Genomic DNA, 24,944 nt, shown 5'->3' on the forward strand with positions numbered 1-24,944 from the left:
TATAAAATAAGAATTTTTTAAATATATTTAAGTAAAAGTTATATTTTAAACAAAATAAATTTCTCTCATAAAAGAGTGCACCAACCCAAGGAAAATTCTTTGTTGAGTCATACTCCATGGAACGCAACGCATTGGATGCATTGGACTTTCACCTTTGGACTTTTAATTGAGATTTTACATTTTATTTTATTCTTTATTTTAAATTTTATGCTTTTTAAAAATAATTCTGACCTTTTCACTGGCCATTCTCTTGATAAATATGTTTAATTTTGAATGTTAAGCTTACTAAAGGATAAAATATGTCCTTACTCGGGAGTGCATGACTCCAGGACAAAGTACTATAATACTTTTGAAAAAAAATTATAAATTTAATTTAATTAGACGTGGGGTTTACCCGCACTGGTTAATTAAATTAGCGTGGGTTTACCCAACATGTTAATACCCAGAGGTGGACTATACCTTGCAGCTTCAAAAGCTGCAAGGAAAAGACAGCAAGAAAAGGCAGCTGTGGGGAAAACCCATTGATTCCGCACTTTACGCGGAATCTGTGGGTTAGCGCAGGTTAACACCTGGTTTACTGTTCAGGGAAAATGCTATTTAATTGAATAGAATTTCCCCGCATTGGTAATTATCCGTGGGGTAAACCCTACAGCTAATTGGATTTCCCTTAGAGATGAAGCGTGGACTCTTATTTAGCTCACTTAATCTTATTTAGTAATGCATTGTTTCACTGTTACTTCAGGACTTATCAATCTTAAATAAAGTTATTATTAAAATTTAGGATTGAAGACTCTGGAAAATCTCTTTTTATCCAATTTTGTATGTTGTTTAATGCTGAGTTACAATAAAATGTTTTATTTTAATAAGCAATAAGGAACATTATTATCATGCAGTTTATATAATTTGCTTGACCACATCGCGCTCCATACAGTTATTATATCTAGCATGCCCAATCTTCATCTGCCTACCTTCTAATGTGGCTCCAGCCATAATGTGGCCTTCTTTTCCGTAACATTAATATTTTTGTTAGTAGTATATACACTATAAAACAAATTTAATTCCTTTACATTCATTGTTTTATCTACCAGCAAACTACGAGGTAAAACTAGTAGTACACCCAAGGCACGGGAAAGAACTTATTAATATATATTTATTAGATTAAATAAATATATATGAAATGAACCAAGCTGCTGTTCATTGTTTGAACAAAAAATAGAAAAAGAAAAATGAACAACGCTGTGTCCATACAAAACTTTGAATGAATGTTACTACAGTCTTTCTAAGGCGAAAAATAAAATGTTAATAAAACCTCAACATACAGTATACATGAGCTATAGAGCTAAATATAATAAAAAACCCAACCATGAAAACAATTGATAGCAAACAATATCTATGAATACTTGTTAAGGATAGAGGTACCTCAATAACTCAGTCCAGCAATAGCCTTGAGGCCTGGATAACTTGGCTTGCTGTCGTGTAGCAGCATTGAGGGCTGATTATTCTTGGCTGGTAGTGAGTGACCTGTGGGTCATAGAATAAGATGCGGCCTTTGGGCCGTGAACAGCCTTAAGGGCTGGCAGCTCTTGGCTAGAAGCGGCCTGTGGGCCGTAGAACAAGATGCGGCCTTTGGGCCGTGAAGCAGCCTTGCAGGCAGATAGTTGCTGAGATGTGGCTTATGCCGCCGGGTGGACACAAGCGGTGGTACACAAGATTGCGTACTTTGGATGCTGGAGTGCGGCCTGTGCCGCCGTGTTGACACAAGCGTTGGTACTCAAGATTGCGTACTTTGGATGCTGGAGTGCGGCCTGTGGCGCCGGGTTGACACAAGTGGAGGTACACAGGATTGCGTACCCTGGGTGCGGCCTGTGCCGCCGGGTTGACACGACTGCTCGATATGATAGCTCCCCCCTCTCTCACACGCATAGCAATCCATGGGATTGCATATCACATCCTCTGGTCTTATGGGTCTGCAGAAAGATCAGGGGGTGCGATGTATGACCCCACGGGAGCGTGCTCAGCCCGATATCAGGGCCATACACTGTGCGATATAGCAGGCAAATTGCACCAATCAGTCGGATAGCCTGCTTTATCCCCAGTATTTTAGATATACAAGTCTCTCTAAATGGCTTCCAATCTTTCTTGAGGTCCTATTCTTAATCTCCATCCTTTTTTGAGGGAAAAAAAATAACGGCATAGTACTTGGATAACCAATAAGGTGGAAATTTAAACAGCATTTATGTGTAATGATAATTATAAAAAAAAACAACAATAAATAATAAACAGACAAATAATTGAGGAGACCGTTGGTTCTTATTTTAATTCTCAATTTTTTTTTTAAGATTTTTCTTCACTTTTTTTTGGTTTTAACCTTATTTCACTTGCTTGAGCACATACATTTAATAATTTTAATATATTTAAATAAAGGTTACATTGTAAACTTTGGTCAGTGTCAATGTGCATCAATACGGACTTTTTTTTTACAACTTCTTTGGAAACTGTGTGCTTGACGTATATTTCTGTGGTTGCACCCCCTTATGAAATATAATAATAAAGATATTTGAATTATTATGATATATTACATACTAGGAGGGGTTATAGTGACTGATTTTGGATTATAGATACATGAAATTCCAGTGCAGTGCAATACTTTTCTTTCCCAGGTTGTACCATTAAGCTACCTGCTTATCGTGGATACTGCAGAGGGGAGCAGGGCCTGGAGTAACAAAAGTTGCAGCTAAATGGGCACAACCGGTGCTAAACCAAGTTACATCCCTTACCTCATTATAAACCAATAAATGGAATGTCTAATAGCACAACTTTGTTTTCATTGGCCATATTTCATAAAGTACAGACACCCTGGGACATGGTCTTCCCAAGTGGATATTTCCCCATACTACATTTGATGTTAACACAGTGTCTATATCTATTTATCCCTATTGTATTGACAGGCTATACTATGACTATTGGGTCAGTTCTCAAGCTGCTTTCACTATGTTGTAACAGATGCACCTGTACCTGCATACAGTATATTGTCTTCAGACAATGAAACCATCCATCGCATGACTAAGAAGCAATGTTATGACATTGACTGGCATGATTGTGTGCAGATGACAGGTGCATGTTAAACTTTTATACAAGCATTTATTTTTTTTACTACAACATGTATAATCTAAAGGTATTACAATTAAGGCCCGTATTCAATTAGCCTCGAAAAGTCGGAATCCGCAAAAAAGTATCGCAGATTGCGATGTCATAGGCGAAAAAGATTTGCCTCTGAATAGGTGGAGAAAAAAAGTGCAAAGGTGGGGAAACCACTCAGCACCCTTGGGACAGCTCCCCAAAGCATAACTGCGTCAAAAAAAACTGTTAAAAAAATTGAGGAACACCCCAAAAAAGCACTTTGAAAATGGGGGCAAAAAAGTGCAAAGTGGGGGTACAAACTTAAAAAACTAGCGAAATAGACTTTTGGGCGGTCTGCAACGAAGGGTGAGGTGTTTTTTTTTGTTTCCAGGTGCTTGCTTCAGGTGCGTTTTTTACGATTTTTTAAACTTTACTTTAGCGACTTTAAACCATGCTTGCACCCATTGTCAAGTACCCCAAATTTGACAGGACTACTTATTTTCACCAAAAAAAATTGCTTAATGCCATTCTTCACCAGACGCTAATTAGAAGAAATTGACACACCTTAAGTACCCCAAATAGCTTTATTAGGGCTATTCGGGGGCATGTACATTGATCCCCAATGTTAGTGCATCTTTTAGGGGGTGTCAGGCTGATTCCCCCAATTCTGTCAGCACTTTTCAACTGTTTTTCATTCGCCGGGTTGCATTTTCGCGTCTTTTGGAATTGAATACGGCGAATGGCGGGTACACGCGCGATAAGTTTCCGTGGCTAAAATACGCGATGTAGATGAAAAGTACGGCAGACGTAACTTTATCACGTACGCGAATCTAATTGAATACGGCCCTAAGCAACAAACCCTTCATGAAAATAATAGCATGAAGATATCACAGTCTAGATTTCAATATACATTTGAATAATGTATCTTTTTCCAATAATTCATCTATCTATATTAATTGAGCCTAAGCTCAATTAATATGTAACCAGTGTTCTTTAACCAGGACCAAAAAAGATCTTCTCAACATATTTGTAATGGTAAATATTAATACTATTGTTTAAAATGTTGCAATATTCTGCAGCATCTGACATTGAGTAAATACAGTGTAGTACAAATATAGAGAACCAAACAGCCAAGTAAAAATATAAAACAAGCAAAAACAAAAATAATGGGCATAATACTTATAGATGCGAGAATAGCAGAAGATGTGAGAGGCATGATGCAAGAACTCACCAATGGATAGAGTGGAAGCACAGTAGAAATCTGGAACAGACAGGGCCCTGCTTGTGAGATCTTACAAATTAATGGGGAGGGGTGATGCTGAGACCAGAGGTATGGTGTCACAATGAGTATGTGGGCAGAAGCCTTGTATATCAGGATGAGAAGTGTAGAGACTGGCAGATTAGAAGACAGATGTGGAGAGGTTCCACCATCTCGGTGGCGTGAATGGGATTTACAGTGGCAGCACGGTACTAATGAACAGGTTGGTCATGGGCTTGATTCCAACCAGGGCCCTATATGTTTGTAGTCTGCATGTTCTTCTTGTATTTGCGCTAATTTTTGCTGGGTTCTCCGGTTTCCACCTGCAGTCCAAAAACCTATTGGTAGGTTAATTTGCTTCCGACAAAGAAATGAACCTGTGTGTGTATGTATCCATGTGACAGAAATTATAGATTGTATTCTCCGCTGAGACAGGGACTGATGTGAATAATTAGATACTCCCTGTAAAATGCTTCATAATGTGTACGCTATATAAATAAATGTACACCTCAGAAACAAATAGACTTGGGAGAATTTTTTTTTTTTCAGTATCCATGGCCACCATTACAATTGGTTAACCTCTATACTACATTGGTTGAGACAGGTAGTGAAACAAGAGGATGATGGGAAGATGTAATTGGATATCATCAAATGAAAGAAATGGGCTAAGTGCTGGCATTTATTTTGGGCCGAGGCATTGGGGTCAAAGGAGGCAGGTAAAGGGAGAACAAGATATGAGAGAACAGTATGGCTTTCTCCACAGAGATGGGGAAAAGAACAGATGGTGGGGTGGGTAGAAGGAGAGAATGTAACTATATCGAGTGGGTTCAGTAGGAAGAGGGGATTTCTTAGCAGATAGACTTAGGTATTTGGGGAACTGAGCATCAAATTTAAAGGCTCTAATTGAGGAGGTGGTGAGCAGAGGAGGCAATTGAAGCTAGCAAAGTGTTGATAGGGGCTGGATGTTTCAATGGAAATAAGAAACCTAAAGGTTTGTATAGGGAGATAGAGTGCAGGTGTGTAAGGTGAAAGAAATTTAGTGGAGGAAGTCGACTTTCAAGCAAGATTTCCTCCAGCAGAGCTCAGGAGCAAAATCTGGAACCTGTGATGGCCTCAGGAATAACTGTATTTAATTAAAGTACTATTTTTGTACAAATTGGCTACTGTTACTTTGTCACTTACTACTCACACTGTGATACCACATCTCCTGCCAAAAATCATGAACATATGCTATTATTTAATTTTGCTTTACCCTGGTGATATACTACTGCTTTTTCCCCAGTGTAAAAAACTGGTACATATGATATGTATTCTTGTATTTAGAGATGTGTACAGCTCTGCAAGCTGTGCAAAATGCATCCACTTTACAAGAGCCCCATTGTACAATATATGAAGTCCAGTTTGTTCTAGACAGATATAGCATTCCATTTCCAGAGAGTGTAGTAAGGGATGTGGATAAGGTTGGCATTATAGCAGATGGAAGCAGCTGTTATAATGTAGAACCTAGTGTTTAGAGAGATTCCCTCATCAGGCACGAGAAGAGGTGAAGATTTTAGTGGGATATATTTAGGCAAGAGTAGGTGGGTGAGAGGTGTGGATAAGGGAAATGTGCAGTAAGTGAATTGCATGGGGGGAAGAGGGGGAGACCATATCAGGGCACAGAGAGGAACAGTAACAAGAAAATAGAGGGGGTCAGGGGCTGGCTGGCAACTTTTAGCCTGGGGGGCAAATGCATACAGGCAGCCCTGGCAGAGGAGTAGCGTGTAGCCAGGGTGCCCGAAGAACATGCGTGCCACGGCGCCTCCCTCCCCCCCCTTCATGTATTCCAGGGAGGAGGTGGGTCCTTATGGGATTAATGTAAAGTAAAAATAAAGATATGGGGCAGCCCCATCGTGGTGCCCATATGCTGTGCCCCAGGAGAGAACCCCCTTATGCAGGCCTCCAGTAGTGCCCCCAGTAGTGATCCCCCCTATGCAGTGCCTCCAGTAGTGGTCACCCCTGTGCAGTGCCCCCAGTAGTAAGCCCCTTATATAGTGCCCCCAGTAGTGGTACCCCCTATGCAGTGCCCCTTATATAGTGCCCCCAGTAGCAGTCCACCCCCCATGCAGTGCCCCCAATAGTGGTAACCCTTATGCAGTGCCCCTTAAATAGTGGCCCCAGTTGTAGTCTCCCCCCTATGCAGTACCCCCAGTATTTCCCTTTATATAGAGCCCCCAGCAGTGGTCCATCGATGTAGTGCCCCCAGTGGTAGTCTCCTCCCCCCTATGTAGTGCCCCTAGTAGTAGTCCCCTCCCCCCTATGCAGTGCCCCTAGTAGTTGTCCCCTCCCCTTGTAGTGCCCCTAGTAGTAGTAGTCCCCCCCTTGTAGTGCCACCAGTAGTAGTTTCCCCTTGTAGTAGTAGTCCCCCCCCTTGTAGTGCCCCCAGTAGTAGTCCCCCCAGTTGTAGTCCCCCCATGAAGTGCCCCAGTAGTAGTCCCCAGTAGTGGTCTCCACCTTGCAGTGCCGCCAGTAGTGGTCCCCTCCTTGTAGTGCCTCCAGTAGTGATCTCCCCCTTGTAGTGCCCCCAGTAGTAGTTCCCCCTTGTAGTGCCCCCAGTAGTAGTAGTCCCCCCCCCCTTGTAGTGCCCCCAGTAGTAGTAGTCCCCCCCCTTGCAGTGCCCCCAGTAGTGGTTCCCCCCCTTGTAGTGCCCCCAGTAGTAGTAGTCCCGCCCCCCTTGTAGTGCCCCCAGTAGTAGTAGTCCCCCCCTTGTAGTGCCCCCAGTAGTGGTCTCCCCCTTGTAGTGCCCCCCCCAGTAGACACACGTAATAATAATAAAAAAAAAACACTTACCTGAATTCCCGCTCCCGCCGCCATCCGCTCCTCCGTCTGTCCTCCCGGGCCGCTCTGCATTATGGGAGAGACGTCATGACATCATGACACCTCTCCCATTGCCCACTGCGGGAGCCAGAAGATGGAGCGACTCCTGCAGTGGGCTCAGCAGCAGCTAATGAGAGTCTGTCAGACTCTCATTGGCTGCTGATCAAAACAAACACAGAGCTGCCGGACCCGGCGGCTGTGTGTTTGTCACTTGTGTAGCGCTGACCAAACTCCGTCCGGTCAGCGCTACACATGCGGTGCAGTCTGTGTCACAGTGACACAGACTGCCCACTGCTCGCATGACGCTGCGGCCCGGGGGGCACATGGCACCCTGCCCCCCGGCCCAGCCCGCCACTGGAGGGAGTATGTAAAGAGTTGCAGGGTAGTGTGCAGCAATAAAGAACATCAAGGCAGTGGGTCAGAGTAGGAGCCATTGATGAAGATATTGGGTAGCATATAAGACTTGACTGTGGGTAAGAGTCATGTCAGGTGGGAATAGCGAGCAGTTCAGGAGAGAAATAGTGAGAACACAGAAATAAGGTGCTAGAGAGATGAGAAGTTTATAGGGAAGGGAGTGGAGAAATAGAGAATGTAAGTTCAGCACATGTTTAGGGGTATGTTTACTAAAATGCAGGTTTTTAGAAGTGGAGATGTTGCCTATAGTAACCAATCAGATTATAGCTATTATCTTCTATAAGCTGCTAGATAAATGTTAAGTAGAATCTGATTGGTTGCTATGGGCAACATCTCCACTTCTAAAAACCGCACTTTAGTAAATATACCCCTTTTTATCAAGTGCAATTTCAATGAATTGTATAGAGAATGACAAATATTTTATCTAATAATATGAATATTCATAAATTGCTTTTTGCATCCCTACTGTAAAAATTTACCTTTTGTAGGTTGTTTTATTTACACTGAATAGATATGTACCAAGAAGATATACCTCTGGGCATGTTTCATTTGATTCCATTTCATTAAATATACTAGTGTGCAGGAATATATTTTTCTTCTGCTGAGACTTTGCAGCTCTGCTAAGCCGCTAAGCATTAGGGAATTATTTTTTTTCCCTCTTTTAACTAGAAAGGTCTTTCACTCTCTGAGGATCTGATTAAAAGAAACTTTACTTTAAATCCATTTCTATTGCTCCACAGTGACCTTATCTTTGATTGTGAGAGTTTCTGGTTCCTCTTTATTGAAACAAAAAAGTGCTTATTATTCTTTGTTAGAATTCTAAAGCAAGGAGAGGAAAACATATTAGCCAGCTTTCATTTGCGACTTACTGTATTGAATAGATTGTGTCGGTGGAAGATCATATAATTATGATTTTTTTTTGTGTGTTAATTACAAAAACATTGCATGAAAGTCAAATTAGAGAAATCCTACCGGGTGCTGTATTGATTAAAATCTTTCACAATCCATCCGGCATTGAATAGGAAACTTGAATAACATTACAGCCAAATAAGTTCCCCAATATATGACCTTTCTTGGTTCATTCTAGTACTGCATTATAGACATAAAGCTGGCGATTGCAAGACCTTCAGAATGTCAGTTTAGTCTGACTTAATGGTGAGCCAGCTTCACTAAAATGCATTGCCTGTGTTGTTGAATGATCCATGTTTTTCATTGATATCTACTGTATTAAAAAAGTTGTTCTGAGACTTATTGTGTACGTTATCCTCCATTCAACACATTCTACATTCCTTATGCTCTATGTTGGTATCCACTACAATTCCTTATTATTGAAGGTTTTATTTCAGCAGTTTCTTTTCATAATATAAACATTTATAAATGGTCAATTAATACCCCTTCATATTTAAATAGTGGTGTAATCATCATACTGTATGAATTAAGAAGTGGCAGAAAAGCATGGAAGAAATCTGGAAATATAAAGTATGTCAGTAAAAGTTGCAGGAGTAGTTGATGTACTAACCAGTAAATTATCTGAAGGACGTCATCCCCTATTAATTAGCTTTACACTATCCTTTTGAGTTTTACAGATGTGTCCTTTTGCACAATATGGCGCAAGATTCCTGGTGTGATTCCCATGCTGCGTACTCTTTCCTCAATTTTGCTACTTATTCCTCAGTCATGTGTCTTGGTTTGCAACCAGTGTACTGGGTATGTTTGTCACAATAGAATTGCTATAAAGAATCTGCCTTTTGTTCGGGTGTGTTATGCTGCACATCCACTAGCAGATGAGGCAACGACAGTACGTTTATGACATGGCACCGTCGTTCCCCATCCCCTGCAGTGACTACAGTGAACGATATGTTATTCAGTGCTGTGTAGGCACCCTCCCTCATCCCCGAACATGGTCAATCTGCCGTTATCAGGCAATGATTGATGTCGGAAACGACCAGCGGGAGCTCGCATCGCTCGTCGTTTCCGACATTTTAGTGCCCGATTCATGCACGATTGATGGACGACTGAACAATAACGATGTCATTATCGTTCGGTGGTCCATTAATATCTGCTACTGGATGTGCGCCTTTAGTTTTTCAGGAAAACTCGCACATCTCTAGTTTTTAGGGACGTTTCCTGCTGCACCAGATCTCTTTCATTACAGTTGTGGGAGAGTGAAGTTGTACTAAGCCATCACGATTACTTGGTAAATGAGGACCAGTGCATGTACAACTAGAAATATGAGTAAAGACAAAGAAAATAAACTTTAGCTACAGTAGTAACTATACCACTTAATCAATGATTTTAAATGTAAGGAATAACATGTAATTCAATCAGTTAAGCATACTAATATACAAAGAAAAAATGTAACAGAAAACGCATTTTTTGTTTAAACATTAATGGTTCAGAATATGTGGTTTAAAAAGCAAGGACAAAACAACATTCTCAGGTCTTCAAAGAGTTTTTATTAATCCCATTTTTCTTGCTGTGGAATTTTTGGAGTCTATGGAACATGACAATGTAATGTAATGTAATTGGGGTTATATTTCAGTTCTGTCCCAAATAATGTTCTATAAGTATTGTGCTGCTGCCACTTAATTATAATGTTAATTCTATTCACTCAGGATTTAAGCCCTGGAGTATAATCGGTAAATGGAATGTATTTAGTGTACCCAGGGTGCTGATTTAGCTGTGCTATGTTAATGCTACACTTATTCCTCTGTAGTGTTTTTTGTTCAGATGTAGAGAAAGTGTCCCCAGAGCTCCATTAAAACATTTCCATCTACCTGTCTTACTCTTCACTTCTCTTTCAATGCTTTTGTAGAACAAAGAAGTTTTGAATGAGGCAGTATTAAGTTGTACTCAAGGACGAGATGTGCAAACCAATAACCTCCATTAATGACTTCAGTGGTTGAATGTTAGTTGAAGGTTATATAATGTATGTGCTTTCTAGTGTTTCACTTCTCAACAATGCTCATTGTACCACTTGTATGCTTTGCTACATTTTTATAGTGCAGTTATATGTTACTAATCAGACATCAACAGTTTATAATAATTGTTACAAATAATAAACACGAGCATATGGTCTATACTGTGTATCTTAGAGATGAGTTTTAACAACACAAATGTAGGGATTATGAATTGCCAAATGTGTACAGTGTTTAGGTATAAATAATTTATTTGGCACACACATACTTACAGACTGTTACAACTGGGGCTTCTTTGATTGGTGTTGAACCTCGGACTGTAACATCATTATGACTCGGGAGAGGCTCAGCAGGTGCCCTTTGAGCATAAGTGCCAGTAAAGCCAATTTCAAATTTTAAAGCCAGCGCACATTAATTACAGTTAATATGAAGTGTTGCATAGAATGCTGGTGATATATATAAATAATATTTTTAAATAATATTGCTCACTCTGAATTGTTAGACATGCTGTGTTTGCTGCTGAATATAAACCAATAGGTGTTCATACAAAGAAAACGCTCAGGACAAGGTTAGAAACATTATTTATGATGCACAGATGAGGGCAGTTTACCACACAATATACTACAGGATATTCTCCAAAGAAGCAAGATAATGTAACTCCTGCAGACTTCCCCATATATATATATATATATATATATATATATTTATATATATATATATATATATAATGAGCTGGATTTCCATAAAATGTCACATCATGTTTCTTTAAACTACAAAAAAAAAAACAGAATCAAGCATTGAGATTTATATTTCTATTATGGAAGTGGTTATGTGAATTTGTCCAGGGGTTCTTTCTCTTTTAAATCCTTTGCCATTGAAAATTTTCTTACCCCTGTGCTGAGTCTATTTTGGCACTTTGTATGCTGGTCACAATACAGAACAAATAGCAGAAATGTTGTTATGCTGTAGCCACACAAATTTTACTTTTTTGTGTTATTGAGTATTCAAGGGGGGGGGGAGATGGGGAACTGTCTGTTCACCATTTCTAACACAGCAAAGAAGATGTACCCGAAATGGGAAAAACAAAAATACATTTCTTTTTAATTTTTATTGAAATTACAGTAACAGCAAATGTGGTTATTTTTTTCTAACCACCACCATGAAATACTTTGTGGAGCTTGTTTTGGTATTTATTAACTTTTCTAAAATATCAAAAAACAAGATACAAATATCTGTCCTAGAAATTAAAATACACCTTTTCATGTCCTGAATTAAACACTTTTATAATGTGTAGGAATAATATTGTAGTTTAACTAGGCATAACATTTTGAAAACTAGAAAGCCTATCACATCAAATTAGGATTCCTCTGTTTTTATTGGACACAAGATGAGGGAGTTCTGGGCATTAGAACTGTAACGGTTTCTATAGTTTTGGGTGTCACCACATGTGATCACTAGACATTAACCCACAAGGAGGCAAAATGAAAGGGTTCCATATATGGTTCATGTATGGTCCTTTGTACTTCATGTGAACAGGTGAGGAGCGCTATCTTTGTTGGAGGTGGATATATGTAGTCACCACCCATTCGGGAAAGCTGTTTGGAGTAGAGGGGTATCCTTATCCTGTACATTAAATGTCCGGGATTGTAAATGTAGATCACCGCTGCTGTTGATGCGTCAGTGCCTGTGATTTCCCTGGAGTACAGCATCATCACCTGCTACAGATATGTCCTCTTGCATCTTTGCTGCCAACACTGCAAATTGCGCCACGCATGGCGTGAGACATGCGCCCGCGAGTGGATAAGCACACTGCGATTGCAGAACATGCCATATCATACCATAAACGTACGCTGCTGCGGGTAATTGCATGGCGCGATCGGCAAGGATGTAAGTGGACAGACATGTATGACCTCCGGTGTAGAATAAAAATACAAGTCCCAGCTCAAGACTACAGTATGTGATGTCTGCTGCTAAAGGCAGCAGCAGAGCAGGTCATGCAAGTGCTGCTGCTTCTGCTGGGCTAGCATAGATCTGAGGACCCGCTGCTACAGGGAGAGTCTTAACAGTGGACACTCGCTCCACTCTGGTAATGGTGAAAACTAAGTAAGACTATAGAATAAGTAAGCCCATCTTATAAGCAATAATTACATAAAACTTATCATTTGAATTGTTAAACCCTAAAAATACCTGGGTGAGGATTTGCTTTATAGAGACAGAAAATTACTTGATAACTGGAAATGTTGTTTTAAAAAAATGTGTTATAAAATGGTGCAAGCACAGAGTTTTTTCTTTATTTTCCCAGTAGTTACTGATTTACATCATTCTCAATGCATAGAACAAAGTAGCTCACCGAGCAATTCTTGTTTTATTTTTTTTGTAATCCCATCAGATATAATTAGATGGCCCCTACAACTGCAATGATTAGTGCCATGTTACTGCCAGTACCAGATTAAAGGTGCACATGGGCCTGGAGCTGAAACTGATGAAGGGCCAATTGTGTGCCGCAGGAGGGGGTGTGACAAGCACCGCAGGGGTGCAACTAGTGATGTGGTATGCATGACCAATGCTGTGGGGGTGTGGCCTGGGCTGCGAGATGTGGGTAGCACATAAATGGGATGGGGCAGTGAGGGAGGCAGACCGAGGTGACCCAGGTCTCTTTACTAGTGTGCATATTGACACTAGTGAACAGGGGCATAAGGAGGCCCGGGAAGACTTCACAGACTTTAGGCTGCTCAGCTACTCTGTCCCTTTAGGTGCTGAGGGTATGCTGAGACCATTTGTTGTGCATGGAGAGCTTGTGAATCCTTTGAGTGTGCTTCAGTGACCTCTGTATCATGTCCTCGACAAGAGACTTAACTAAAACTTTGTGGGCCCCACGGCAAGATTTTAAAGGACGCCTTCCCCCCCCATATCTTTTATAGAGACACATCTCTCTGCAGTGTTACACCGCAGTGTATGGGGGTGTCCCTGATGCTGCCTTTCATTTTAATGCAAGCATACACCAGACTTGTTTGAAACTGAATAACCCCAGTAGTTAATAAATATATATATAATACACACACACACACACACACAGTGCATCCGGAAAGTATTCACAACGCCTCACTTTTTCCACATTTTGTTATGTTACAGCCTAATTCCAAGATGGAATAAATTCATTTTTGTCCTCAAAATTATACACACAATACCCCATACTGACAACGTGTATAAAGTTTGAGATTTTTGCAAATTTAATTTAAAAAAAAACTAAGATCACACGTACATAAGTATTCACAACCTTTGTTCAATACTTTGTTGATGCACCTTTGGCAGAAATTATAGCATCAAGTCTTTTTGAATATGATGCCACAAGCTTGGCACACCTATCTTTGGGCAGATTCGCCCATTCCTCTTTGCAGCACCTCTCAAGCTCCATCAGGTTGGATGGGAAGCGACGGTGCACAGCCATTTTCAGATTTCTACAGAGATGTTCAATTGGATTCAAGTCTGGGCTCTGGCTGGGCCACTCAAGGACATTCACAGAGTTGTCCTGAAGCCACTCCTTTGAAATCTTGGCTGTGTGCTTAGGGTCGTTGTCCTGCTGAAAGATGAACCGTCGCCCCAGTCTGAGGTCGAGCGCGCTCTGGAGCAGGTTTTCATCCAGGATGTGTCTGTACATTGCTGCATTCATCTTTCCCTCTATCCTGACTAGTCTCCCAGGTCCTGCCACTGAAAAACATACCCACAGGATGATGCTGCCACCACCATGCTTCAATGTAGGGATGGTATTGGCCTGGTGATGAGCGGTGCCTGGTTTGCTCCAAACATAACGCCTGGCATTCACGCCAAAGAGTTCAATCTTTGTCTCATTAGACCAGAGAGTCCTTCAGGTACATTTTGGCAAACTACAGGTGGGCTGCCATGTGCTTTTTACTAAGGAGTGGCTTCCGTCTGGCCACTCTAATATACAGGGCTGATTGGTGCATTGCTGCAGAGATGGTTGTCCTTCTGGAAGGTTCTCCTCTCTCCTGTAGCTGTAGCTCTGACAGAGTGACCATCGGGTTCTTGGTCACCTTCCTGACTAGGGCCCTTCTCCCCCGATCGCTCAGTTTAGACGGCTGGCCAACTCTAGGGAGAGTCCTGGTGGTTCCGAACTTCTTCCATTTATGGATGATGGAGGCCACTGTGCTCATTGGGACCTTCAAAGCAGCAGATATTTTTCTGTACCCTTTCCCAGATTTGTGCGTCGAGACAATCGTATCCCGGAAGTCTACAGACAATTCATTGGACTTCATGCTTGGTTTGTGCTCTGACATGCGCTGTCAAGTGTGGGACCTTAAATAGGCAGGTGTATGCCTTTCAAAATCATGTCCAATCAACTGAATTTACCACAGGTGGACTCCAATTAAACTGTAGGACTATCTCAAGGATGTCAGTGGAAACAGGATGGACCTGAGCTCAATTTTGAACTTCATGGCAAAAGCAGTGAATACTTATGTACATGTGATTTCTTAGTGGTTTTTTTATTTTATTAAATTTGCAAAAATCTCAAAAAAACTTTATACATGTTGTCATTATGGGGTATTGTGTGTAGAATTTTGAGGACAAAAATTAATTTATTCCATTTTGGAATAAGGCTGTAACATAACAAAATGTGGAAAAAGTGAAGCGTTGTGAATACTTTCCGGATGCACTGTGTATGTGTATATATGTGTATGTGTATATATGTATAGTGACCCAAAATCAGCATTTCTAAATGCGATGATATTATAATACATCACTCAGGGAATAGGGAAACGGTAGCCCAGATCCTTAGTACCCATCAAGGTCCATCTGCCACAAGGATTTCTGCAGTGCTCAGTCTCTCTCTGACTCTATTTCCCAATGAGACATAACCCCTTCAGCACTCGTTAAAGGGGTTATGTTCTCTGTTCAGTATTTAACAAACAGGAGTAAGCTTTTATATATATATATATATATATATATATAGATATACAGTCAGTATATATATATATATATATATATATACACCCCAGTGTTCATTTTGTAGGAAAATCCTTTTTCCAATACACCTCCCGTTGTAGCGGTGGCAGCCTTCAACTCTCCAAATAGACCGGTCAACAGTCATAGATGGTTGTGAAAAACAAAAAGGTGAGAGAACAAGCGCCTTATGGTGTAGTAATTTATGGGAACTTTGGTTTTATATAGAAAGTAATCCAATATGCGTACCAGAAAATAAGCTATAAGCAGACCAGTGGTAGGTATCTTTGCATATACTTCCTTCGCTCACAATTCATCGACCTCTAGATGTAGATCTCAGATTTTAGCCCTCCGGTATACGAGCTGATAAATGTAAGTCCCCAAGATCACATGAATTGAGAGTCCCGATACCATTTCCAGAGTCTCAGTTGGATTAAGGGGTGTCTCCCTCGTGGGTCACTCGTACCTGTCTCTGTGTCTGACTTGGTTAGGAGAAGTGCTGGACCTCTATTAATGGCAGTAGATCTTGTTCACAATGCCGCTCCTGGGTCGCGCTTCTCACTTTTGGTGGCACAGCTTGCTGTCAGCTGAAGTTTTCAATTGGGAGGTAAGAAAATCGCTGTGTTTCAGAAAGTGATAACAGGAACATCAATGCATTTCGGTCACTCCTGTGACCTTTTTTGTAAAAAAAAAAAAAAAAGATCACAGGAAGTATATGCAAAGATACCTACCACTATCCTGCTTATATATTATTTTGGGGTACGCATATTGGATTACTTTCTATATAAAACCAAAGTTCACATAAATAACTGCACCAAAAGGTGCTTGTTCTCTCACCTTTTTGTTTTTTATGTATGTATGTATGTATGTATGTATGTATATATATATATATATATATATATATATATACACACACACCCCTCTCAACTGTCCCACTTTGGGCAGGACAGTCCCGTTATGCTGGGACTATCCCACCCATGGGCCGCAGTGTCCCACGGTGTGGGGAGGAAGTTGCATACAGGCCACACCTGCATGCCCACTCTGCATTGTTGGAGACTTTTTTGCTACCTAATGTTTGCTTCAGTGCAGTGGCGTATCTGTAATTGGTGCAGAGTGTGCGGTGCACACCCATTCAATATACTTACCTTGTGCAGCTTCTAGCATGTTAGAGGAATCACCAGGAAAACAGCACCATCCCAGTGAAAAGGTCTACCTACCATGCACATGCACTGGCACAAGGGGGGAGGGGACCACTTGGACACCACACACGGGCCCCCTCCCGTCATAAGATGTCCCTGGTCTTGAGTGGATATGAGCCAGTTATGTGATTTGCAGACTATTGCATCAGTAGCAAGACGTCTCACAATGGCCTTCTCCCATCTGCATAATAGTGTGGACTACACCACCGGACCACCAGTAGCCAGAGCTCTCACAATGGCCTGCTCCCACTCCGGAAACTAGGGCGGACCATCCTCACTGAGCTTTCCATCTGCCAGGATATCAACCCAGTGTCTCTCTCACTGTACAATTTGTGGTTATCTACCATGGACAGTGTCGGCTGTTTACACCTGATACAGGGCCAGCTCAAAGCTCATTCCTCCTGGGCAGCCACACAAGGGCACCACCCCATAGTGAGGTGAGTCAATGACACAGCAGCAGGGCAGGCTGAGGTGCTGAGGGCACAGTGCTGACTACGGCTGGCTTTGGTGAGGTGAAGACTCTGTCTGCTGTGCTGAGACACCTGAGCAAGTGATGGATGAAATAAATTGATGTTAAATGCTTTTAACTCCAAATAATTAATGCAGGAGATTGCAGGTGGGAAATTAGTGTGAGGAGCAGAATGTTCTCTTATTGTGAAGAGAATCCTGGTTAGAGGGGAGCAGGCATGTTATAATACACAGTGTAGTTCTCGAGATAAGCAACATTTTCAGAACTGTTATGTTGAGCCCAGGGCATAAATTTCCTTTGGTGCTCCCTACTAAAAATGTACATATGTCAGTTTAATCATAGCAATATGCGGCACAAGGCATGGCGCAGGTCACTTATATCAGACATCTGACCTTTTATCTTTTTTTTTTTTTACCCATATTAGGTACTTTTTTTTCTTGTATTTTGAGTCTTAATATAATATGAGAGTAGTAAATTGTTGGTACAGATGTACTTGTTGTAGGCTTATTCTCAACATCCATTTTCTAATATAGTTTGAAGATTTACATTACTGCAATACAGGTTGCTCTTTACATGTAATGTAAGGTATTTCTCTCACAGGCTGCTAGTACACCTAGGGCCCATCCTGACCTGCCATTTATACAAGCACCCTGCAGGATTTGTTTGATAACAGGCACATTGTTATTTGATTTTTGTTCAAAGTGTCCCTTATATACATTGGAGCTACAGTGCCTATGCTAATATACCACCACATTTTTATTCCTTTTTATTGATATTGGTTCTAATATGATCGTAAGATTAAACCTGTATGATATTAACGCCACTCTTGTGGTTTAGAAATGTAATGATATATATTTAGGTGGTCTCTAGGCACTTGCATTTCTCTATATTGCACCTAAATAAAGTCTGTGTCATTGGAACCCTTACCACAGCCCAAAGTTACCACATCACACCTGAGATGTGTGTCAGTAATCCATGTGGGCTGCACTGTGTGAGCCCGGAGTTCACGAGTGAGCTCCAATCTCCGGCTGCCGCTGCAGGGAGGTAGCATGGCGCCCGCTGGTTACAATCTCAGCGGGCGTTACAATCTCAGCGGGCGCCTGGCAAGTGGAGCCTCCCTGCGGCGCCGGGGTTAGATTGGCAGGAGGAGGCGGAACTTGTTCCGCCTACTCCGATTCACTTTAACCCTGATGAGTGTGGGGGCCCAGGGACGGTCTCCCCCCCCCGTTGATCCAGCCCTGATTGTAGCCTATGAAGTGCACCCAAGATGGCTGCCTCACCTTGTACTCTCTTGTGTAGAATAAACAATGCATGGTTCTGATGATTTAGCAAGGATCTCTTAGTAATTTTTATCTGTAGTGCATCGACAATGGCTGCCTCATCTGGATCCTTTGTGGGTAGGATGAATAATCCTTGGAAATAATGACCCAAAATGGCTGCTATTTGTATTTTATTCATGGTTTCTGTATTTTATGAAAATCTAAACCTCTGTATTATGTTCATAGTATCTGTGAAGCGCCTTGAGTAATATTGGAGAAAAGTGCTATATAAATGTAATATTATTATTATTTTGTATTTTATCTATTATTGTTACTACTTAGCAGGAGTTTATCACCCATATATGGTATTTTTGACTTGCATTAATCTCTCACATACAAAGATAATGTTTCCCTACCAATTCTTGATCACATATTACTCAGAGGCATCGATCCATTCTCACACTTTCTCCATAAAGCCCTCTCATTTGCATTGTCACCTCAGTCTTTAAGCTCTAAGCCTGCAGATCTTACACCTTTACCTGTACTTTATCTAAGCTGTGCCTTCATCCTCTCAGCATTCCCACCACCATATTACATCTATTACCAACTCTGCTCTCATTTACCTCGCCAGGCCTCACTTCAGCTTTTTCACATTGTGAGAGCATTTATTAATAGAAATAAAGACAACTTCAAGCAAAATATATATTTAAAAAAATTATGTAAGCTTTTATTTAAAGTAAAATGTAAACACTTTTTTATTTACAGTATTCTGCATTCTAAAATAGAGAATTCTGGACCAATATTGACCCAGAATTCCTAAGGTGCATATCCACTACACGAGTGTAGAATGACTGAACGATTACAATTGTAATCGTTCAATCGTTCATAATCCTGTGCAGTGGCGTAACTTCATCCCAGGTGCCCGGAGGCAAGATAAATGTTGGTGCCCCCCCCCCCCAAATTAAAATGTACCAGCACCTATGCCAGCCCCAGCTGCCGCCCCCCTATGCAGTTCCCCCAGTAGTGTGCAGTGCCCTCTGTAGAGGTCCCCCTATGCAGTGCCGCCTATGTAGTGCCCCCCAGTAATGGTCCCCCTATGCAGTACCTCCAGTAGTGGTCCCCCTTTGCAGTGCCCCAGTACTAAGGGCCCCTGTAGTGCTCCCAGTAGTAAGCCCTCTGTAGTAAACCCCCAGTAGTAAACTCCCTGTAGTGCCCCCAGGAATGCCCCCGTAATGCCCCTTGTAGTAAGCCCCCTGTAGAAAGCCCCAGTAATGCCCCCTGCAGTAAGCCCCCAGTAATGCCCCCTGTATCAAGCCCCCAGTAATGCCCCCTGTATCAAGCCCCCAGTAATGCCCCTTGTAGTGAGCCTCCAGTAATGCCCCCTGTAGTGAGCCTCCAGTAATGCCCCCTGTAGTGAGCCCCCAACAATGCCCCCTGTAGTGAGCCCCCAGTAATGCGCCCCGCAAGCGCGCACACATACTAAAAAATAAAAAAAATACTTACCTGAAACCTCGCTCCAGTCCTGCTGCCTTCCGTCCCCGGCGCCCGCTCCTCGGAACTATGGGAGTGACGTCATGACGTCACTCCCATAGTGCATTGCGGAGCTCACACTGAGCTCCGTTCCTCCGGCTACCGCAGGGGGGAACGAAGGAGCCGGGGCGCCCGCTGGTAATACACTCAGCGGGCACCCGGCAAATAGGGGGTGCGACTGCACCCCCGTATTGATGCCGCTGGAGGTGGAGCACCGATCAGCGGCGCTCCATCTCCATGGCAGTGACCAGAACGCCCCTGGGACAATGGAGCCAGGTGCCCCCTTAAGGGCTGGAGCCCGGCGGCAAATGACTCCATTGTCTCCGGGAGTTCCGCCACTGATCCTGTGCAGTGGATAATGTGCCCACACTGGACGATATGTCATTCAGTGCAGGCACCCTCCCTCATCCCCGAACATGCACAACCTGTCGATGACAAATGCCGACAACGACGAGCAGGAGCGCGCATCGCTGGTCGTTGCCGGCATATTTACTGCATGATTAATGAACGATTGAATGATAACGATGTCGTAATCGTTCAATCACTCAATTTTATTGTGTAGTGGATATGCACCTTTACACTCTTGTCCTATAACAGGAACAAGATGGCGGAAACCTCATGACTCACAAAGAATCATCCTTCAGCACTCAGGAGAGGAAAAACCCCCTGTGGGGGAAACCTCTGGGGACCCATGGCTGAAGGACTGCCTGTCCCTCTAGGCATTAAGAGGCTATGCAGAGTTTGCCCAAATCACCCACCCACCACTAACCGTACATAACCCGTCATCCCTTCTGTCACTTCAAACCTGCTACTTTGACCTATTACCCGGCTGGTGATAAACGCATTTGCACGTCGATGGGGAGCGCATGTCCACGGTGAGAGATAGCAAAGAGAATGACAGGCAGGGGAAGTGGGCATGGGAGGGGGAGAGACAAGACAGAGAGGGGAAGAGGGGCATGGGAAGAAAACACCCTAGCACCCCCTTAGTATTTAGAGCTCCATGTAAGAAAGAGTCAGGATTCCTTTAGTACTCATTTCTGGTGCTATAATGGGTGATGACTGCAATGCTATATTCAGCAAACAGATCTAACGCTGTTTCTGAAGTCCCCACAGGGTTTGAGCTCTATGCGCATACACAGACAGCCGTCAGGTATGTGCATTAGTCAGTGACCCATCACCGGCAGCGTTAGGCTGTCAGCAACACAGCAGAGGATGCAGCGGAGGAGGAGGACACCGCTGGACCTCGCTGGACAGATAAGTGATGGTAAATACCAGCTGCATATTTGTATGTGACACAAAACAACATATGCCACTGGCATTTAGTATCACTCTTACATGGAACCCAAACTATGATCTAGATGTAACACTTACTAATGACAGTATTGGATAAAAACAAATAACTAAAGCACAGTATGCTGTAATTCTCTCACACCTCTGCACATTAATAATATTGGAACAGGCTGCAATACTGGCAAACCGGGCTTAGGAGGCAGAGTGTAAAGGATTTAATTAGGAACAGTATAGTCCCATCCAACACCCACCTGGAGCACTGTGTAAAGCAGTTAATTAGGAACAGTATAGTCCCATCCAGACAGTGCCCACCCAGGATGCAGCTGCTTTGGGCTGTAATTACACTGTCCCACTAGGTGTGAGATTCTGTTATTAAGCAATACTGCCCTGTCCCCAAGGTCATAAGTCATATTACAGTAGTTGCGCTGTCTGCCGACGCATGGAACTAAGCTGCCCTTATCTTTGTCCAGTCACTAACCTTATGGAGTATCTCCTGCAGGTGTGCGGTGCAGTGTCAGTGAACTGGTAGTGTATGAGAGAGGCAGCAACAGCAAAGCCCTGATACAGGCAGTTACCATTATGACATCACAGCATGACCTCACAGACTCCAACAGGCAGGCCAATACTGGTTATTTCTGGTTTGAGGCCCCTGGTGTCTTTTGTATGACTGACCTAAGGGAAATGTGTTGTCACTTCTTATTTACACCTACTACATTCACATCAGATTATTATTATTTTTATTATTATTATTACATTTTATTTATAGGGCACCACAAGTGGTCCGCAGCACCGTACATACAGTAAAGGGTACACAGAACATTACATTACAATACAGTGACCAAAATATAAACAGAGCAAAAGTAACAATTAGCAACACAATTCTCCATACACAGTACAGCTCTGAAGGTGAAGGCTGTCACAGAAGTGCTAGAGAAGAAGGCTGTGAGAGAATGGGGAGGACCCTGCTCCTAGGAGCTTAATTTTTGGCTACTGTATATAGGGTTTTGTAGCCTGCAGCTGAAACTTATGAAGGGCCTATTGTGTGCTGCTGGGGGTGTGACCAGCGCCACAGGGGTGCAACTAGTGATGTGGTATGCATGACCAATGCTGTGGGGGTGTGGGTAGCACATAAATGGGATGGGGCAGTGCAGGAGGCAGACCGAGGTGACCCGGGTCTCTTTATTAGTGTGTGTATTGACACTAGTGGACAGGGGCATAAGGAGGCCCGGGCCGACTTCACAGACTTTAGGCTGCTCAGCTACTCTGTCCCTTTAGGTGCTGAGGGGGCGATGAGACCATATGTTGTGCATGGAGAGCTTGTGAAGCCTTTCACTGCGCCGTGGCAACATCTGTATTATGTCCTGGACCAGGGCCGTAACTAGAACTTTGTGGGCCCCACGGCAAAATTTTAAAGGACCCCTTCCCCCCAGTAGCTTTAAACTCTTTTGCAGTGATATGGGGGTGTGCTTATTGCTGCCTATCATTATTAATGCAAGCATCAAACCAGACTTGTTTGAAACTGAATAACCCCATTAGTTATAAATTCTGCCTCAAAACTCAGCATTTCTAAATGTAATAATATCATAATAAATCACTCATATAGGGAAGCGCTCGCAAGATCCTTGGTACCCACCAAGGCCGGGTCCGTCTGTCACAAGGATTTCTGCAGTGCTCAGTCTCTCTCTGATTCTGGGGCCCAGAGTCTGGGCTCCATTTCTCAATGAGACATAACCCCTTTAGCACTCGTTACAGGGGTTATGTTCTCCATTCAGTATTAATAAAACAGCAGTAAGCTTACCTTACAGCTGTCTGTTACTGTTTCTCTAATGCCAACGCTGGCAATAAGGGGGAGATTTAATAAAGCTTGGAGAGAGATAAAGCACCAGCCAATCAGAAAGATAGATAGACAGACATGAAAGTTCCCTGCATATATAGAGATTTCTTGGTACCTTATGCAAGTTGCTGGAGTTGATTCCATAGGCATGATAATATTTTCAACATTATATTATAATGTCACTGCTGGGTTCAATCCACAGCCATTGTGCTCCTACAGTCAGGATGGCAGGCCGAGGTAATGAAATTCAGCAACAAGCGAAGTTTGAAACAACTATAATTATGATGTATGCCACCGGTGCTACCACCAACATCAAAAACAGTAAGTGCCCAGCCAGTCACTTACTGTGGGCCCTGATGCTGATAAGCCGGCACTGGGCAGTGGGTAGAGATCGCAGGGAGGCGGCCATCACACAGTTCCTCCCACAAGACCCAGGCGGTTGTGGTGTTTGATGGCGTGACAGGGTGCAGAGGGGAAGGCAGGCCTTGGAGGCAGTGCGGACCCAGTAAGCAACTGCTCCCACGCCACGGTAGTTATGCCCAGATCTCCTAAGTGGGACGACTGGAAAGGATGGGGATAGCGACAGTGGCACAGCGGAGTCTCAGTGGGTGGGGCCATGGACACCACATAGCAGCTGACAGGAAAAATAAAAATTCCTGTCAACACTGCCAGCAGATACTGTGGGCCTATTTCCATTATTTGTACAATCTGAACAACCATCATCTGTGCCTGCCCGCAGGTCCCGTCGACCAGGGGGCGTGTCCCGCCCCCACTCCTCGCGGCTGCCGTGTGTTCTGTCCATCGGCTGTGCAGCACAGCCAATGCGATATGTCGGTGAACGCCGACGTTCACCGACCTATCGCGGGTACACACTGCCTGACGGGCAGCAGATACATTGGCCGATCAATTGATAGGCCAATACATCTGTCAATGTGTACCCAGCTTTACATAGTTGCCACTGACCCTGATTTTCATTAAGATATCTTGGTTTTGAATATGTGGCGGATAAGGTGGCTTTGGTTTATAAAGGGGCATGTATAGTAGAGGGCATATAAAGAAGCATATGTGGGTCTGATATCTGAGAAAGTGAATAACTGTAACACTACTGCTGTTTTGGCCACACTCTTCCTCTGTCCTGGAATCTGAAAATAAAAAGGTGGTAACCCCAGCTATATGTATGTAACATGAACTGTCGGTGAGGGGCATCTCTGCACTATAATCATAGCAACAAACCTGAAATGTTATTTTGTTCTCCCATCTTCACAAGACAGGTAAATTCTAATTGATGAATTCTTTACTTGCATAATTGTGCAATATAACTATGTGAACACACAGATCATGGGTATAAGTGCAATTAAGATATGGTTCATCTTTGTTCACAGTGTGTTGTGTCATTGGTTTCCATTTGAAAGAAAGCAATGATTAAGGGGAAAGGTGGTATTGTAATCCGAATTGCACTAACTTGCAGAAAAGAACTTGGCTAAAACCGAACTGCTTATCTACTTGTCAGTGGCATATTCATGATGTTTATGTGATGGAAGCTGTGTGAGGAATTAGAGGCTACATGTGTGTAATTTGAGGCAGCACACATGATTGTGTATATCTATGATAAGGGTTACCCCTGCATCATTGTAAGACTGTGTGCAATTTGGGGGTTCTGTATCTGCCAAGCACATATGCTACACTCAATAAGTACCTGCAATCCAAATATAATATTTTCTTTTCTTCTTATTTTTGCGTATGTTTTTGGGTAGTTTATAAAGTACTTGGGAAAAGTCAGTAGGTGTTAGTATTAATGGGTTGTCCAATAGAACAATATCTCAGACTCTGGTGCATGC

The 24,944-nt window shown here is 42.7% G+C and overlaps 1 protein-coding gene across 2 annotated transcripts in view; it reads left to right on the top strand.

The window, feature by feature from the left end:
* The window catches only part of PPM1H (protein phosphatase, Mg2+/Mn2+ dependent 1H), a 186,265-nt gene that overhangs the window by 121,701 nt on the left and 39,620 nt on the right, over positions 1-24,944 (top strand). The window lies entirely within an intron of this gene.

This window comes from Taudactylus pleione, unplaced genomic scaffold (genome assembly GCF_031769625.1).
Source record: "Taudactylus pleione unplaced genomic scaffold, aTauple2 ptg000040l, whole genome shotgun sequence".
NCBI lineage: Eukaryota > Metazoa > Chordata > Amphibia > Anura > Myobatrachidae > Taudactylus > Taudactylus pleione.